The sequence below is a fragment of the Petaurus breviceps genome, unplaced genomic scaffold (assembly GCF_028583685.1).
Source record: "Petaurus breviceps papuanus isolate PSGF00001 unplaced genomic scaffold, PetGlider_PUasm1.0 174, whole genome shotgun sequence".
Taxonomy (NCBI): domain Eukaryota; kingdom Metazoa; phylum Chordata; class Mammalia; order Diprotodontia; family Petauridae; genus Petaurus; species Petaurus breviceps.
In genome coordinates, this window is record NW_027185761.1 from 20156125 (window position 1) to 20175764 (window position 19640).

Below are 19640 nucleotides of genomic sequence, written 5' to 3' on the forward strand. Positions count from 1 at the left end.
AGGAGGAGGAGGAGGAGGAGGAGGAGAAAAAGGAGAAGAAGGAGAAGAAAAAGGAGAAGGAGGAGAAGGAGAAAAAGGAGAAGGAGAAGAAAAAGGAGAAGGAGAAGGAGAAGAAGGAGGAGGAGGAGGAGGAGGAGGAGAAAAAGGAGGAGGAGGAGAAGAAGAAGTTATAAACAAATACAGAATCTAGAAAGCACAAAGTTCAGGGTTCAGGGAATAATTAATAATAATTCTGTTAGTTAGAATTAAGGCTTCTCATCAGGGGAAAGCCTGAGAAAAGAATAGGGAGACAAGGTGTAGCCAGTCCCTGGAGAGCCTTGAATGCCAGGTTAAGGAGCTCAGAGTCTATTCCACAAGTGGTGAGAAGCCAATGGAGGCTGCTGGGCAGGGAGTGGCATGATGCCATGTAGAAAGCTTAGTTGGGCAGCAAGTATGGGGTGGATCATATGAGGAGAAAAAGGGATGTATCCATGTTCTTCCATTGCAAGGCAACAGAGGCATGGGGAGGGATGAGGGCCTGGCTTACACTAGCAAGTGTTCTCTAACAACATTATTCCTGTCTGGTGGGGGAACAAGGGCTGTTCCACAGTCAATCCTCTGCTGGCTGAAGTCCAGACGGGGGAGGGTCCCCCTTCTCCTATGAGGTGTGAGCTCCTAGCATCACACAGCAAAATGTTTGTGAAGAAATTAGGTTAAAGTCTGAATAATCAGCTCATTAACCCCCTTGCCAGCCCCCAAAGACAATCACAAAGCTGTCTGCGCCTTGGCCGTTACCATCGCTTATTCATGCAATGTGCTGTGCTCCATGTTTTATTTATATGACGTGCATATTTATTAGAGGAGGTGGTAAACAAACGAGCCGCCATCTGTCGTCAGCGGCATATGCCAGACGCCCCTACTCCCACTTCCAAACCGGGGACCAGGACAGGAAGATGGACAAAGTATGTATGGAACACCGCTCCATCCAAGATGTCCTGGGTGGACAAACTCTGAAGCAGAAGAGAAAGACAGAAACAGGTGCACGGGCAGGGTGAACAGGGAGCGAGACTGCTCAGAAAAGATTCATTTAAAATCCCAGAACATCACAATGGATTAGAAAGGGAACCGGCTTTGAGTCAGAAGATGTGTGTTCCAATCCCTGCTCTCACACTTAGGAGGTTAGGAGGCCTTACAGGCCTGAAGAGCCAAAAAGAGCTGCCCATCCCAAACTCCAGGGCCTGCAGAAGCCTTCCCTGACCATCCTACTGACCTCTCTCTGCAGAGAGCTCCTACCACATTTGTTGTCCAAGGTCAGACTCAGACACATACTGGCAGTGGGGCCCTGGGAAAGTCACAGTTCTTAATATGCAGAGAGTTTCCTTCCTGAAAATTCCTCTTACTTCATGAAATCACTTGTCTGAGCCAAAACAAATGAATAACAACAAACACTTTCCCTCTTCCCAATAAAATAATCACCCTACTTTCACAAAGACAGCAGAAGGAAAATGCTAGAAAAAACAACAGACATTGAAAGTTTTACATCTCTTATCTCAGGATGCTCACAACAGCCCTACTATCTCTACCTTCCAGATGGGGAAATTAAGGCTAAGAAAGGTAAAATTACTTGCCCCTGGGTCATACAGTTTGCAAATAGCTGAGGCAGGTCCTGCTTACTCCAAGGGTTATAGAATTATAGGTTATTATGAAAGAGCTGAAAGGGGCACCTTAGAGTTCACTTTGTCCAGTGTTTCATTTTTTAAGCTGGAAACTGAGGCCCAGGGGGGCCCCTCTCTTCTCATCTCACCTTTCATTAGTTAATCGGTCACTTCTACTCCTAACTACATATTGTCAAAGGTCACACATAAAGGAAATGATAGGGCCAGGATCTTATGTTTTGACTCCCTAATAGGGAGTCGACTTTGCCTGGAAATAGCAGTACTAATTCAGTGGGCAGATCTGCAGGACAGCCACACTGAGTTTAATCTCTTATGACCTATCATCCATTGACCCTAGATTACTTTTCGCAAAGCCTTCAGGGTGTTCCTCATCAGCTCTTCCAATGGGTGGACTCCCTCTTTTAATGAAATGGTGGAATTGACTTTTCTTCTTGTGACCTCTGTCCATAAGCAACATACCATGACAGGAAGGAGGAGACCAGATGGCCACTACTGCTGCTTCTGGGCTCTGGGATTCTCTCGTGTGATTTATAGGATCATAACTTCAGAACTGGATGTGTGCCTTTGACATTATCGAGACCAATGCTCTCATTTTATAGATGAGGAAAACAAAGCCCAGAGAATTAAGTGACTTTCCCAGAGTCACACTGCTAATAAATAACTGAAGCAAGATTCAAACCCATATCTTCCTGATCCCAAGTCCAGTGCTCATTTCCCTATATCTCTGAGAGTAATAGACAATGGAGTTCATCATTTCATATCTCCTGTTCTAGTGTAGGGGAACCTCAAAGGGATGGAAGAATTATGGGGGAATCTAAATATGTTGGGAGCACCTTGAAGTGGTTTTTCCATCAGAGAATCCTAGAGATGAAAGGGACATCAGAGAACTTCCATCCCAGTACAAGAATCTGTTCTGCAGCATCCCTTAAGGTGAGGGACATCCTTGGGCAAGTCAATGATGAAGTCACAAATCAGGACCTCTCCCATACCCCAAGCCATCTAATTCCAATTAAAGCCTGTATGCACATATTTCTTTGTAAGTCCCTCAAAGGAAATTGAGAGCAAAAGTAGAAGGGAGGAAGGAATCAGTGGAATGGGGGCTAACCCATCAATCTGATTCGAGGGAAAAACTCAGCCTCTCAAATTATGGTCCAGGAACCCCTGAAGTCCCTGAGATGCTTGCAGGGAGGCCATAAGGACAAAACTGTTGTCATAATAATTTTAAGACATGATTTGCCATTTAAAATACTCTTCCCTTTTCCAGCTATATATCTGTGAGAGGCTGGATTTTTTTTCACACACTTTAACCAAAACAGCAGATCACATTATCACAACAGATTGAATGCAGAGGCATACATGAGAATCCAGCTGTCTTCTATTAAGTCAGACATGAAAGAGATTTGTAAAATGTATAAAATGATGCCACTTTTCTCACAATTTTTTATAAAATAGAGTTATCTTTTCACAAAAAAAAACTCTTATCTATGACAACATATCATGGACTTACTATCATTAGTTGCAAATGAATTAATAAAAATGTTTTCAAATGTATCAGTTTAATTTTAATACATAAATATCAATAGATACAATCCACATAAACAAAGGCTCTTGGGGTTCTTTGTAATTTTTAAGACTGTAAGGGGTCCTCAATAATTTTTAATGGTATAAAGTGGTCCTGAGACCAAAGTGTTTGAGAACTGCTGGACCAGAGAACTCATCACCAATCACAAAGGGGAGGGGCCCAAGAGTGAATGGCAGCCAGCCAGCCAGCAGCTCTGAGCAGAAAGAGACATCCAGAGCTTGTCACGTGACCCAGAACTCCCTCTTATCAAGTAACACACCTCAGAAGTGTAGCTGAGACACGGGACTGACAGTCACATGTTTCTGTTGAATAGGATCATACATTAACCAGAGCACCCCCTCCTGGGGTCATAAACATAGAGTTGCTTGTCCTTCATTCATGAAGAGGACCATGACATCATGGGATTGATGCCATGACATGCAAGTGAATTGGGTTTAAGTGAGGTAGGGCAAAACAAAGTCACCAGCCTCACTTCTACCTCTGGAGCCATCTGAGTCCAGTGACCAGATATGGATCAGGACAACTGGAGATGGTCCCAGATGTAGTAGGAGACCTTGACCTTTGTAAAATAGGGAAAAGAACTCTGGAGTCAGGGTCAGAAGAATTGGGAGTTCTGCTATTCACAAGTTACTTCAACCTCTATGAACTTCTATTTCTTTATCTAAAAAGTAGGGGTACTAATACTTGTATTACCCACCTGCTAGAGTTTCTGTGAAGACCAAATAAGATAATGGTTGTAAAATGCTTGGTTAGTCATCAAGTTATCAGTTGTTTCTATTATCCTCCCTCTACTAGAGTCTCCATCAAGGATCACTATCATCTTCACCCTCCTGATCACTGATTATATAAAAAAGGAATGCCCACTAGGATGACTTCACAACTAGTGGGGGGGAGGGTTAACTTGGGGAAATATACCAGTATATATGGTAGCATCATGAGTCATTTCCTGGTGTTGAATTATCCATGGTGAAATATTCCCTGACCATCCCTAATATCACCATTTTTGACATCTCTAATCTTAATGACAAATCAAGATCTTCTGAGATGAGAGCCTCTCCTTTTCTCTGTAGGTCCTTCTAATAAAAGAAGACCCAGCCACCTCCACCAAGCCTGGCTCTGCATTAAATCCAATAATTCATTTCCACCCTGGGAAGCTGCAGAAACATCACTTTCTAATTTAATTAAACATAAGACTCAATATCACTTCCCTTGTTGTTTTTGCCTGGTCCATGGAGACCTCCTCTCACAAGGTGGTCTCATGGGGAAAGTCCCACATGAAGAATTAGTTGACATGGTTCCTAGTCTCAATGTGACTCCTCTGGACATCAGTTTCCCCATCTATAAAAATAAGAAGAATCATATCTGTCCTGAATGATTACAGGATCTTAGCTGAAGACCTGAAAGGGACCCTGGAGAGCCTGTAAGTCCAACCCTCTTATTTTACAGATAAAGAAACTTGAGGTCTAGGGATTCTAATGGACTTAACCAAGGTAACACATGTCATAAGTAGGTAAGGATTCTTAATTCAAGTGCTAACTGAATTATATTAACAGATTTTCTTCTTACACTTTGATATTTTGGGCAAGATGATAATACCTCAGAATAGTGGAAAGATGACTAAATTTGGGAATCATAAAGATCTGGGTTCATATTCCATCTCTGATACTAACCATACACAAGTCACCAAATCTCTCTGAGTCTCATGCACCTGTAAAACTTCATCAGTGAGGATCTGTATTTGTGGATGGAATTTTCACATTGACAAAATCTTATCATATTTCCAGCAGCACCCTCCTTGACTCCTCATTAGAATATGGACAGGGGCTCTGGGTTCTCTAATAAACATAGCAAAGGCTCCTGTCAAGGTAGAAGGTCTTGGAGCAATGGGCTAGGCAATCTGTCATTTAAGAACCACTCTAGTTAAGTATAGGAATCTTCGCTGACCAAGAGGGCAACTCCCAGAGGATGAAAGTGTTACTGTAGGGTAAGACAGGGAAAGGGGGTTCTTTCACATCAGCAGAAAAAGTAGCTCGAGAAAAGAAATCATAAATGTTTATAGCATTAAAATACTACAGGTTATTAAGATTTTATAATCATTAAACTAGTGAACCTAAGAGAGCCCCCCATATGAGCTGTCAGGGGAGGGGTGCCTGTCTCCTTCCCACATTCCTCTTTCCTGTCCAATTTGTGTTCCTAGGTCCCTCTTAGACATAGCCTAAGTCTGAGCTCATGGTTTAGGGGAAGGTCTTAGCCTAGAGGCATTAAAGTCATATGGACACCTTCACACTTCTTATCACCACCATTGGAAAGGAAGGGTCTGTGGTCTTGACTTAACTTGACCTAGTCTATTGAGCCAGAAGGCAGAAGGGCACCAGTCCATCTCCCCATTTTGAGTTTTACTGTAGACAACAGATGAGAAACAAGAAGAACAGAGCCCCCAGGCTGGCTGTAAATTAACCCAATGGCGAGAATCTCCTGGAACAACATCCCATTCTGTGAGCTTACCGGATGTTACAATTGAAGACTCATAAACTCAATTATATATGTGCACCTGTAGCCATGAATGCCACTGTCAGGTAAATGTATGACAAAGGGAAGGATACAACCAGTAAACTGGAAATTCCTCACTCTTCTTTTAAGTCCTAAAATGACAAACTCCCTCCTAGCTTTGCCTTATGAATGAATGAATCAAGCATTATTTATTAGTTTATGCAAAGTGGCAAGATGGATAGAGTGCCAGGCTTGAAGTCAAGAAGACTCATCTTCCCATGACCCCAGACACTTACTGACTATGTGACTCTGGGCAAGTCACTTCACCCTGTTTGCCTCAGTTTCCTCACTGAATAAAATGAGCTGGAGAAGGAAATGGCAAAACATGCCAGTATCTCTGCCAAGAAAATCCCAAATGGGATTATGAAGAATCATACACAACTGAAACAACTTAACAACAACATGTATAAAGTGTTGTGCTAAGTGCTAAGGATATAATGGAAAAATAAGACCACCCCTGCTCTCAAGGATTCACATGTTAATTGGAGAGATGACACATATGGATACTTGGTCTCACCAAAAGGAAAAAAAGTAAGGAATCCGAGTTTAATTAACAACCTGAAATCAGGCCATGAGCCTTTATGGGTCCTTGTTCTTATATCTCCTTATCTCCCTACAAGACCTTTAATATCTGCAGATAAGTCATTCTACATTCTTCCAGGGGCTGCTGGATAGCGCAGTAGACAAAATGCAGAAGCTGGAGTCAGGAAAAAACAAGTTCATATCCATTAAAGGTTTGTGTATTGCCTGACTTGGTTACTAGCTGTGTGACCCTGGCCAAGTCATTTTAACTCTACTTGTATTACTTTCCTCATCTGGAAGATGGGGAAAATAACAGTACTTACCCCCAAGGGTTATTATAAGGATAAAAATGAGATAATATTTGTAAAGCTCTCTGTAAACCTTAAAGAGAGAAAGAACTAGATTATATATCTAAATTCATATATCTATTCATATTTATCTTTAAAGTTCATTCATAATGCCAGGCTAGGAGGAAATATGTTATTTTGTGACTTAAAACAAGAGTGAGGGGGCAGCTAGGTGGAGCAGTGAATAGAGCACCACTCCCTGGAGTCAGGAGGACCTGAGTTCAAATCCAGCCTCAGACACTTAACATTTACCAACTGTGTAACCTTGGGCAAGTCACTTAACCCCAATTGCCCTGCCTTCCCCCCTCCAAAAAGCAAAAATAAAAAAACAAGAGTGGGAAATCTCTAGTCTATTGGCTACATCCTGCCCTTTTCATAAATTTACCTGACAGTCCCATTCATGACTACAGATGTATATATGACATATGTATATATGCATATGTATATATTCACATATATACATATGCACACCTGCAAATGTATACATACCCCCACATATATGTGTATATGTGTATTATATACATGTATGTACGTATGTATTATGTATGTATAGTAGTCGAAAATAGGGATAGTTTCTTGTGTTTACCCTTAGCTCAATAAATATTGGTCTCCCTGCCATTTAGTAAAGCAACAAGTATTTGTTGAGACCCTTCTGTGTGTGCAGCATTTGCCAGATGCCCCCAAGAGATCCAAGAGAAGAAGCTTCTGGCTAAGGGTATGATATGTGAGGGCAGAATTTGGTTTTCTGAACCACCGACTAAAATACTGCAACACCAGGCTCTTGGCCGCTTGGACCAAGGGCATCTAACAAGCACAGGTGAGAACTACTACTTGCTTGAATCTTTTGAATTTGATCAAGAGCGCTTCACAACTGAAAAGGGAGGAAAGCAAAGTGCCCACCAAGAAGTGCCAGACTTGCTAATGGAGGTGTAACGTAGAATAAATTGGGGAAGAGAAGATTGGTAATCCATGGGAGACAATATCCCCCATGGGCTTCAGTGTCCACAAACAAATGCTCATTGATCTCACATGAATCCCTGAGATTTGGTGGCATGAGACTCGGGGCTAAGATAAGACTTTAGAAGGTTTTATCTAATTTAATAATATCATAAAGCGCAGAATTGGAGGAGACTCCAGAGGAAATCTGGCCCAACTTCCTCATTTTACAGATGAGGAAACTGAGATACAAAGAAGCAAAGCGCTTTGCATTTAGATACAGAATTAGGATTTTAACCCAGGTCTTCTGAATTCAGAGTCAGTGTCCTTTCCCCCGCAACATGCTACTTTCCAGTATGAACAATAGAAATCAAAAAGAGAGTGGAGCAGCATTGAATCTTAAGGAGATGTGAGCTTGTGAGGAAATATTGGAACCCAAGGAGAAAAATGAAGGTCAGAGAATTCAGGAAAGACTTCATTGCAGCTAGTTGTTTTTGCTGTTCAGTCCTTTCGGTCACATCTGACTCTCCATGACCCCATTTGGGGTTTCCTTGGCAAAGATACTAGAGTGGTTTACCATTTTCTTCTCCAGCTCATTTTATAGAAGAGGAAACTGAGGCAAACGGGGTGAAGTTACTTGTCCAGGGTCACACAGCTACAAAGTGTCTGAAGCCAGTATGAACTCAGAGTGCTCTATCCATTTCACCACCTATCTGACTTCAGTTCAGGTGAAAACAGAAACTATGTTGCTGAGCTTACTACAGTAACATATATACTAAAATAGAAATAATATGGAAAAGATTGGCATGATCCCTGAATCAGGATGATGTGCAATTCATGAAGTGTTCCACATTTTTATGAAGTAATGCTGTTTGAAAAAATTATTTTTACAGATCTCTCTATTAAAAATTATGATTGCTTGGGGGAAATATACATATATACATATATGTATGTATGCATATATGCATGGATACATATATTTGTATATGTGTATATATAGCTATAGTATATGCTACAGACTACCTGGGTAGAAGGAGAGATTCTACAGTTCAAGAAAAAGAATATGATGCTATAGTCACAGGAACACTGTAGCAGTCTAGGTGTGTTGGCCCTGTGCCAAAAGTACAATATTGAAGATATTTATTACTTGTCTTAATGGCTTTTTATCCTATAAAAAGTAGTAGCAGTGACAGGAATACAAACCTTGAACTTGATTCTGGCCAACACAGAGGACCCAACAGCTAACTTAGCAGTAATGGGAACCTCAGAGACAGATGACCTCACCATCCAAGAGTTCGTGGTAGAGCACACTGGGAAAAAACCAGGCATATTTTTATATCTGTTTTAGATTTTTGGAAATCATATTTTAAAGTCAGCTCAACAAGCATTTATTAAGCACCTAGAATACCACGTAACTAAGCTCTGTATTCACAGAAAGAGTAGGTAGGATGCAATGTACTAATGACCTACTGGGAAAGTCAGAGGCAAAAGTGGGAGCTGCCTAAAGAGCCTGGTGTGGCTACATATTTTAAAAAGACTCCCAGAGAAGATGGGAGAATGGTAGGTAACTGGGGGGGGGGGGGTCAAAAGAGTAGGAGTGTACTACTTGTATAGTGTTAGAAGTATCAATGCCCAAAATAGTCTGTCTGACAGTGAATGCTAAAAAGAAACAAAAGAAGGAATGTAAACTCTGAAGTCAATAAAAGAAGAGAGAATGTCATTGCTCAGGGTAAATGGAAAGATGATCATGCACAATGGAGAGAAGGCAGAACTATTCAACATATATAAAAACTGATCTTTGGACTTACTTATCTTTAGACATTTACAGGCTGGGGAACCCTAGGTAAATCACCTCCCTTCTGTTTCTCTCAGTTTCTTTGACTTTAAAATGGGGATAATAATAGTGCCTACCTCTCAGGGTTGTTATGAGGATAAAATGATACAATATTTGTAAAGTGCTTATCACAGTACCTGGTTCATAATAATAGTTAATTATATTAAAGGAATGGTTCAAGAAGATATGAAAGGATATAAAAACAGCAATCACTAAGAACCTATATGGCTACCTCAAGAACAGGTTATGCCAGACTATCCTCATTTCCTTTTTTTTATAACAGGGTAACTAGACCAAGAGACCTAAAGTATTGGGCAGACATGATTTACTTAGATTTCTGGCAAAGCATTTGATGGAATTCTTCATGTAGTTCTCATGGACAAGACAATGCTATGAGCCAGATGACAGTACAGTGAGATGAATTAAGAGTTAGTTAAATGGCCTGACCCAAAAAGTAATCATTAATGGTTTGGTGTCAACTTGGTGTCTCCCAGTAATGAAGTCGTATCTAAGGTACATTTCTCAAATTTACAGCAACAAAAAATTCCCCAAACCACAGATTGGTAACACTTCAGAAGACAAAAATCTTAAAAGAGCTTAATAGGCTGCTTCTTAACGATTAGAGCTATCTAAGAATAAAATGGTTTGCTCCCAGGAGAATGGTGGGTTCCTCCTCTCTAGCGTTCTTCAAACAGAATCTAGATGAACACCTGCTGGTAAAGGGCTTCTTTCTCAGATGTGGATTGGACTCCATAGTTTCTGAGATCCCTTCCAACTCTGAGACTTTGCAGTTGTCAGACCAGAAGATCTCTAGTCCCTTCCAGTTTTAAATGCTATGATTGTGCCTATGATTAACACCCTCAAGGTAAAAAGAGAGAATAACACAAGAAAGAATTTGGCTGCTGTCCAAATATAGAGGGAAACTATGGCGGGCAGTCTATCCCATTCATTTTACTAATGAGAAGACTAGGGTTTATAGAAGTCAAAATGACTTACCCAAGGCCACAAAGCTAGTTGGGGAAGAATGACACCTAGATAGAAGTCTGTTAGTCTAGTGTTCTCATCCACGCTATACTTGCTAATGTATTGTCCTATATTGTAATCTTTCTATATATCTTTTTCTTCACAGCTAGATTGTAAGTGCATTCAGGACAGGCCAATTCTCTCTCTTGCATCTTTCAAAGTGTCTAATACAGGGTAGGGCACACAACAAGACAGACAGATGAGAAGAAAGGTGTGGTTTACCAGCAAGAGCACTGGACAAGAAATCAAAAGACTTCTGCTCTAGACCCTGCTCTAACACTAACTAGGTGACAAAGATCAAGTCATTTGACCCCTCCGAGCTTTAATAGCCCAACCTGTGAAATGTAGGCAACCATTACCGCCATGGACGGATTGTTGTAAAGACCAAATGAGATCATAGCTGTTAAAGGAAGGGGAAATGCAAATATGAGACACCATTTTACTGTCAATAATGAAAGCTATTATTAACACTTGTAGTTACTATCATCATCATTGATTTGCCAGGGGTTACCACATTTATCTGACTCCTGCAAGGGCACAGAAATTCTTGGAGGAACTGACAGATTAACCACCAGAGGGAGATATGTGAATGTAAAAGAAGTACACCAAAGACAAGTTTTTAAAAGCCTCTTGTAATCTGAGAAGCAAATGCCACGGGGTCAGTTTTGTCTCAAGCTTCACTCTCCCATTAACCTGGACAAGGTGGGGACAGGTGGGAAGAGGATGAAGTTACAAACCACCATGGAGCCAAGAGAAAATTAGATGCCACAGAGTTTAACTGTTGGAATGTTAGAATGTAGGATGCTAGAACAGTGGAGCAGAGGTGTCAGACTCAAGACAAGCCTTGGGAAGCCTCAAAACTCCTTAGTGCATCAAAACATAACTGTGAAGTATTTCACAGAATGAAAATACAATACAACAGAGAAAATGTTCATTTGTGGTTTTCTAAGTCAATGTGCCCGGGTAGGCATCTGATTCCATTTGAGATCAACATCACTGCATTAGAGGACAGAATGATGGTATGCTAATGTAGCATGTTGTAGGTGGAAGGGCCCTTAAAAGACAGAATATTGGAATTAGGGGGGACCTTAGAACAGAGAACATTAGAACTGAGAGGAACCTTAGAATATGGAAAGTTAGCAATAGGATGTTATAACTAGAAGGAATCTTAGAACATTGAATGTTAAAATAGAGTAGATTAGAGGCAGTGCGGTTGAGGGGATAGTCCCTAAGTCAGACATACCTGAGTTCAATCTTGCCTCTCATGTGGACTGGCTTTGTGACCCCAGGTTAATCCCTTAACCTCTCAGTTCTCTCTAAGGAAACTAAGACTGTAAAGTTGCAGAAGAGTACTGATCAGCATTCGGCAGAGGGCCTTTTCTCACCTAGGAGTTCCCTATATTCACAAAAATCACAAGTTCAACACCCAACACTATGTTAGGGCTTAAAGGGACCTTAGTTTTTAGAATGTAAGAGTTGTAAAGAACCCCAGAACCAAGAGTATTAGAATGAAGAATGTTGAGACATCGGACATCATTTAATTCAATATCTCAGTTTTATAGAGAAGGAAACTGAGACCCAGAAAGGGTAAATGTTTTAACCAAAGTCTCATAACTGCTTGGCAATAGCATTGAGACTAGCACCTGAGGCTTTGTTTTACTCTCAGGATATTTCTTTCAACTGTACAACCTCCAAAGCAGGAGACAGGGACCCAGATTTATAGCTTTGGTTATTGAGAAACTAGACATGGTGTAATAGAAACCCACTGTATTTGGAGAGAGAATGCAAGTTCAAATCCCAACTTTACCATTCAGTGTCTGTGTAGTCTTACACAAGTTTTTTTTTTCACCTTTTTGGGGCATCAGTTTCATCATCTGTAAAATGAGGGTGTTAGACTAGAAGACCTCCATGGTCCCTTACAGTTCTCAGTCTCTGGTCCTATTATCCTATTTAAGTGTGGCTGGCTGGTTGGGTGATTGGTTTTCAGGGAACTTCAGAAGGTCTGCCCATTCCTCCCTTTCCTCTCTTTCCAAGTCTCTCCCACCTGTTGAATGAATCCTTTTTATTTATTGATTGATCCTTTACATGGAGGCATAGAATTTTTTATTCTACAAGGTCAAGGAGGCTGGGAAATGAAACCTGTCATAGAAGAGTAGAATGTAATTTCTGTTTAGAATGTAGAAGCTGGAAAGGACTTCAGGACCAAGAACATTGGACAAAGGATGATAAGAAACATTAGACAACATCTAGTTCTTTTAGATAACAAAGGTCACTTCCTCTTTGGCTTTGCATCCCCAGCATCTATAATAGTTCCTGACCCACAGTAGGTGCTTAATAAAGTCTTGTCTGAATGAATGAATGAATAATTGAATGCGATTGAAGAATAAATGACTGTTGGTTTAAACTTTCCTGACAGTAGATGGAGAGAAGAGAGAACAAAAGGGTACAGAAAGCCTGAAGGAGGAAAAGCAGAGGAAAGGTGAGGTTGCTAACCACATAATGTCAAGGACCAATCCTATCTACCAACTGCATAGTTAGAAGGCAAACTAAACAGCCATCTATAGTTTGAATCAGGGGCTCTTAACCTTATCTAATGAAGTCTATACACTCCTTCTCAGAATATTTTTAAATTTATAAAACAAATTACATAGAATTACAAAGGAAACCAATTGTATATAAAATGACACTTATCAGAATATATATGTATATATATATATCAGAATATAACTTTTATACTTAGTATTTTATTTTCCCATAGTTACATTATAAACAATTTTTAACTTTTTGTTTTTAAAACTTTGAATTCCAAATTCCCTCCCTTCCTCTCTCCCCACCCCACCCCCATTGAGAAGGTAAGCAATTCAAAATAGGTTATACATGCATAGTCATGAAAAATATATCAAAATAAATTTTTTTAAATAAAATAAATTCATGAGCCCCAGGTGAAGAAAAACCTTTGGGGTAGACTAAAGTCTAGGAGGCAGGAAGTTAATCCTGCAACTTTGTTTAGACAAATGCCAGACCTCATCCAGTCTCACAAGATGAGTGGGTAAATGAGAAGGGACTTAGGTGGGAGGCTTATTTTGAAAACCTCTTGGGTTAAAATAGGGCCACAAATGACATATCTACTCCATTTTAAATTATCAGGTTTCTCATAGTTATGGCCACCATTAACCCTGCCCCCCCCAAAGCTAAAGTCATCAAGTTTCTGCATATATAATGATATTAAAGCTCTCAAACACTAATAGATTGTTTTATTTAAAATGGCATGATTAAATGTTTACAACTTGGAATTTAGGCTTTAGTTTTCAAAGGTCGAGCATGACAAGATATTAACTGGAAAAAAAAACAATGTAAAATTGCTTCCAATGGAAATCTTTCTGGCTGGCTATGCATTCTCAGCTTTATAGAAGAAAGGCCTGGAAGTCTGAAGTGTAAGTTTGTTTTATTCATTGTCCCCTTGTGGATTCAGGGGCAAGAAGGAGGTCAAGATGAACCATAGTGATCTGGAAGTGTGGAATATTAGCCACATAATAGTCAATGGCCTGGCATCTCTCAAGGGGCAAAGGAAAAGAGAGGATTGGAAACTCAACTCCTAAGAGAAGCAAGCAGCAGGAGTAGTGATGGGGTTATATTTGGAAAGGGCCTCCGTTCAATATCGTGTGAGCGTGGGCCAATCACGTCCCCTCTCCAGTCTTGCTTTCTTCATCTCTAAAATGAGAGTTAAACTAGACATTCTTTAAGGACCATTTCCTTTTCTAAATCCTATAATCACGGTTCCTTACCCCATAGACTAAGAAATCCTGGCAAAATGAACTAGCACTGGGGCTTGGAGACCTGTATACCCAGGGTCAAAGACTTAAGAGTGAGAGGGGGCTTTAGTCCATCAAATCCAACTGCTACATTGTACGAATGAGGAAATTCAAGGCAACATGGTATAGCAGATAAAGCAATGGGCTGGGGGGTCAGAAAGACCTAGGTTTGAACACTAGCTAGCTGTATGACCTTGGTCAAGTCATAACCACCCTGGTCATCAGTTCTGCCATTTATAGATAAAGGGGGTTGGACTTAATGACCTGTAAGGACTTTCCAGCTATAATCCATGATCCTATAACCTGATGCCCAGATTTCTGCACAACGTCACAGCGATGGTAAATGTCAGGACTAAGATTCAAACCCAGATCCTGTGACTCTAAACACAGATTTCTCTCCAATACACCAGCCCTGTCTCTAACAAAGTGTGTGACCTTAAACAAGTCACTTCCTTCTCTGCATATCAATGCCTAAAGTCTAGTAAGTGACAAGGAGACTTTAGTCCCTCTATTTTAAAAAAAAATGGAGAATTAGGGCCAAAAGGAATTTCAGATGTCATTTAGTCCAATCTCTTCTTGTTCTTCTTGTTCAATCATTTAGTCAGTCGGACTCTTCCTTCTCCCATTGGTGGCTTTTCTTGGCAAAGATGCTGGAAGTGGTTTGCCATTTCCTTCTCCGGTTCATTTTACAGATGAGGAAACTGAGGCAAATAGGGTTAAGTGACTTGTCCAGGGTCACCCAGTTAGTAAGTGTCTGAGGCTGGATTTGCAATCTCCTCTTACAGCTGAGGAAAATGAAGCCTAGAGTTTAAATAACTTGGCCAAGGTCACTCAGTAGTAAAGTGGTAGATGGGATCCTAACCCAAGTCTTAAGGGTTTCTGGCAAGCCAGTATGAGAGCACCCTTTGGTAGTCCCATTGAGGTCTTTCTGGAGCTTCTCATGGACCGAAGCCATTAGAGCTTGTTCTGGCCATCCCAGACACTGATTTTATTTCATAAATATTGTTCTCCCTGAAAACTGCTCACTCAGCACATCAGCAGTGATTTGTTGGACTAATTGTGTTTCCCACACACTACCTCCTCCTCATGTCTCCTTCACCTTCTCTTTCCTGCTGCTGCTCCAGCAGCTGACCAAGCTCACTCCACTTTTATTTGAGGTCCTATTGTTGAACCCCCAGTGCAATGTAAGACCTTCAATGAGTCCCTTAAACTCTCTGTGTCTCAGGGAGTTTGCCAGGATAAAAGCCATAGTCTATCTACTCCTCCCTTCCTCCCAAAGTACCACCAACAATTTTTAAAAGTTTACCCCTTACCCCGTTCCATCCCTTTTTCCCCTCATTTTTTTGGCAAGGCATTTAGGGTTAGGTAATTTGCTCATGGTCACAGAGGTGATGTCCAGTATCTAAGGTCGAATTTGAACTCAGGTCCTCCCGACTCCAGGGCCAATGCTCAATCCAACATGCCACCTAGCTTAGGGGTGAGGGTAGGCAGAATAAAGACCTAGACTGAACAACCCCCTGGACCCAGCCAGGCTGAGTTCCACCCACTTTTCCCTTCTCTCCTTCTGTTCCAAACTTATGCAGAGCTAGCTTTTATTAGCAGCTGAAGTGAATCTCATTATAAAGGTGTACTTGGCCAGTGACCCCAAACACCCCACCTAAATCACCAAGCTCCTGATTCTATCAGCATTCTTGTAATTGCAGCCCTGGCAGGGCAGACCTGCCCCACTTTGCTGAAGGGTGGCCCCAGAGCACTTTCCACTCCAAGTACAAAACCATAAAACTGTTGTGGGGTGTGGGGGGAGGAAGAAGAGAAGGAGGAAGAGGAGGAGGGGGAAGAGGAAAAGGAGGAAGGAGAGGATGAAACAGAGGGGAGGGGAAGGGTTAGGTTGGATCTAGGAGCTCTGAGTTCTATCTAGCACCAAAGCATAGCATGAGAAATAGGAAGTTGGACCTGATGCCAAGGAGGCCTGGGTTCAAATCCTGCCTTGGCTATGTCCTGGCTGTATGATCTGGAAAAGGGGCTCTCAGTGCTCTAAGCAACTTCTGAGATTATAGTCTGGAGAAGGGGCCACATTACAGAGTAAGCTTCTGCTGCCTGGATTTATGTCTCCCGGCAAAAGCATGGGACCCATCCCTAATCGTGTTCCAAAATGGGAAAGTGGTGACAAAGGATTACCCTCCACATTTTGTTGTTTTAGAAACCTGATTTCTCTGGTATAGGGAGCTTCCAACAATCTAATTCCCTCTACCAGTAAAGACAGGCGATTTCTCTGCAACTCAGAGAATCAGTTTTCTGGCCCACTAAGGGGTTCACTAAGGGTTCAGACACTTCCTAGCTGTGTGACCCTGGGCAAGTCACTTAACCCTGTCTAACTCAGTTTACTCATCTGTAAAATGAACTGGAGAAGGAAATGGGACACCATTCCAGTATCTCTGCCAAGAAAACCCCAAATGGGGTTATGGAGAGTCAAACACGACTGAAAAATGACTAACAACATCAAGATGAGATTGGACTCAATGATGGCTGAAATCCCTTCTAAACTCTAATGACTTGCCCACGATCACACAACCAGTACGTGTCAGATGTGGGGACTTGAATTCAGGTCTTCCTGACTCTGATGCAGTCTCCCCAACTACTAGGTTACATTGTCTTCCCATTATAGAGGACAAAAATGGGGATGCTGAGAAGAGAGGGGATTTCAAGTCTGAGAGTGTCAAGCAGAAGGGAATGTAAAAGGTCCTTCATTTTAACAGAGGAGGAAACAAAGGCTTATGGAGGAGAAAGGACATACTCAAGGTCACAGAAGGAATTAGCAGCAGAGATGGGCCTGGAGCCAGGGTCTCATGACTGCCAGGACAGACACCTCTTTCCTCTCTGTGTTCACCCACTGCCCCACCCTTAGATTCAGATGGTTGGACTGGGATGAGAGCCCAGGTCTCAGCTCCCAATTAAGTTTTATGGGGAAAAAATCAACTAGTTCCCCAACAATGCACTGAGCTTAAGAAAGCTGCATAGCTGCAAAGGCAGGTGCAGAGATCCCAGGGGCTGATGAATCTCCCTCTGAGCAGCCCTGGATGACCCTGTACACTCAGTCCTAGGCCAAACCCATGCCTTACTGCCTTGAAGGGGGCAACCTAGTTGGGGAGACCAGGCCCTTACACAGGGAGCAATGAGAAGACAGACAAGGGCTGAGCTGCCTAAGTACTGATGTTTGGTGTAGGGTTCAAGCAGATCAATGTGGGCTGGAAAACTCTGCCTGGGGGGGGGGGAACTTGAAGTATGGTTTCAATCTAGAGAAGTAAAGGACAGCAGATGAGACATTTCTAGGAGGGACTGACTAGTCAGAAAAGACTTTACAGAAAAGGCTTATTGTTCCGGAGGGGCCCAAAGTACAAAAAATACTTATTGTTCCGGAGGGGCCCAAGGTTAAACAAAGAAACTTAAAAACTGCCAAAAAGCCACAAGGAAGGTAGCATTGGATCTGAAGATGGGTTCTCTGACTCTCTGCCCTTGGGCATGAGCAGTAGTTGTGATTCATGAGGCCATCAATCTCTCACCTCAAGCTCTGTGACAATGACAGATGGCTTTGGAGACTTTTGTCAAGAAGGTATGATGCAGCCTTGGGAGAGGAATCAGTTTGTGGAGGAGACAGCTGTAGACATGACTTCCTCCTTTACCCTCAGGGGGTCTTGTGAGATTGTAGATGCCTATCATGAGTGAGCCAGGGGCCACCAATCAGCCTTCTTCAATCTACCCTGTGCTAAGAATCAGAGAATGTCAAGATAGAAATCATTTCTCCAGCACTTCTCCAAGTTTTTTGTCTCAGGACCCCTTTACACTTAATACTCTTGAGGACCTTCCAAATAGCTCTTCCTTACGTGGGTTATCTACTGATATTTACAATATTAGAAGTTAAGACATCTTAATGTTATTATGGAAATAGTATTTATCATGCAGAAGATTAACAAGCATTTATTAAGTGCTAACTTCTGAGTCTTCAGAGTCCCTGAAAGCGTTTTGGGGACTCCCTGGAATTCCCAGATGATAATTTAAGAACCACAGATCTAATCCAACCACCATCTTTTTTAAATGAGGATAATGAAGGCCATTGAGAAGGGAAGGGGCTTTCCTAAGATCACACAGCTGGCTAAGGGCAGGACCAGGACTCAAAGCCAGGTCATCCCACTTCAAATCCAGTGTTCTTTCTACCACAAAGATTGTTCCTGTAATGGCAGCTCCTCTGACCCTGATTCAGTCTGAACCACGACCCACCTCCAGGGTTTTGACCCTCACTCTGGGGCCCCAGATACATTTGTAAGTCCTCATGTCTATAGGAAGCAGAAAAGGGGCCAAGTCAACATTCCCTGGTCCTGTGTTGGGCTCTCTTCATTGTTTCAGATGAATATCTAGGCGTCACATTACCTGACCCCTGGACCATGGCCACTTGCCATTCTTCAATCGCAAGATTTGGGTCACTTACTGACCTCAGGGTAACCGATGACTTCCTTACATGACTCTCTAGAATTTAGATACAACATTGGAGTTTACAAAAACACCATATGTATTCTTTTCTCATTGTGCCTTGTCAATGAACTTGAGAGAAAGGTAGTACAGAGATTATGGTGTCCATTTCACAGATGTTTAAGATGATTGATTTAGGGCTGGAAGGAACCTAACTGGTCAACTTGTCCAACTCCCTTCATTTTATAGAGGAGTGTCAAGTGACTTATACACAGTCATATAGATAGCAAATGGTAGAGCTAAGACCAAGGTCCAGGTCCTTTGATTTCTAGTATAGTGACCTTTGTATTCCACCACTCTATCTTTTGCATTATTCACCTGACCTCCTAAGACATCAGCCAATAGGCAGATGATGGAGGTGGTGCTTTGAGGGCAACAGGACTCCTGCCTGAACCCTCACTGTAGAAGTGGATGCCAGGGCCACCAACAAGTAAGGCACAGCCCTTATAGACCAAAATAGTTTGGTGACACCAATCAGTGGCACAGTGGGTAGAGTACTGAACTTGTAGTCAGTAAGACCCTATTTTGAATCTTGCCTCGGCCACTTGACTAGCTTTGTGACCCTGGCAAGCCATTTAACTTCTCTCAGTCTCAGTTTCCTCATATGTAAAATGAGAAGGTTGGAATCAATAGCCTTCAAGGTCTCTAAATCTGTGAGCTTATGGATTTCTCATTCAACTCTGTCTTTTTTTTTAAACCATTTCCCACCTCTTTGCCTTTGCTCAGCTTGTCCCCTTGGTTAAAACGTGACCCTTTCTCACCTCTGCCTGTGGTGTCTTTGAAAGATCATATAGAATGGTCGAGGTATAGTCAGATTGAAGAAGAGAAAATGTTCCAAATTTCAAAAGATAAAGG

The 19640-nt window shown here is 41.7% G+C and overlaps 1 protein-coding gene and 1 non-coding gene across 2 annotated transcripts in view; one reads left to right on the top strand and one right to left on the bottom strand.

Annotated features, from left to right (window-relative positions):
- GRIP2 (glutamate receptor interacting protein 2) overlaps nucleotides 1-19640 on the bottom strand; it is a 406226-nt gene that overhangs the window by 337219 nt on the left and 49367 nt on the right. The window lies entirely within an intron of this gene.
- Nucleotides 8346-8449, top strand: LOC138158541 (U6 spliceosomal RNA). The gene has a single exon (XR_011167668.1). It is a non-coding gene; the product is annotated as a U6 spliceosomal RNA (small nuclear RNA).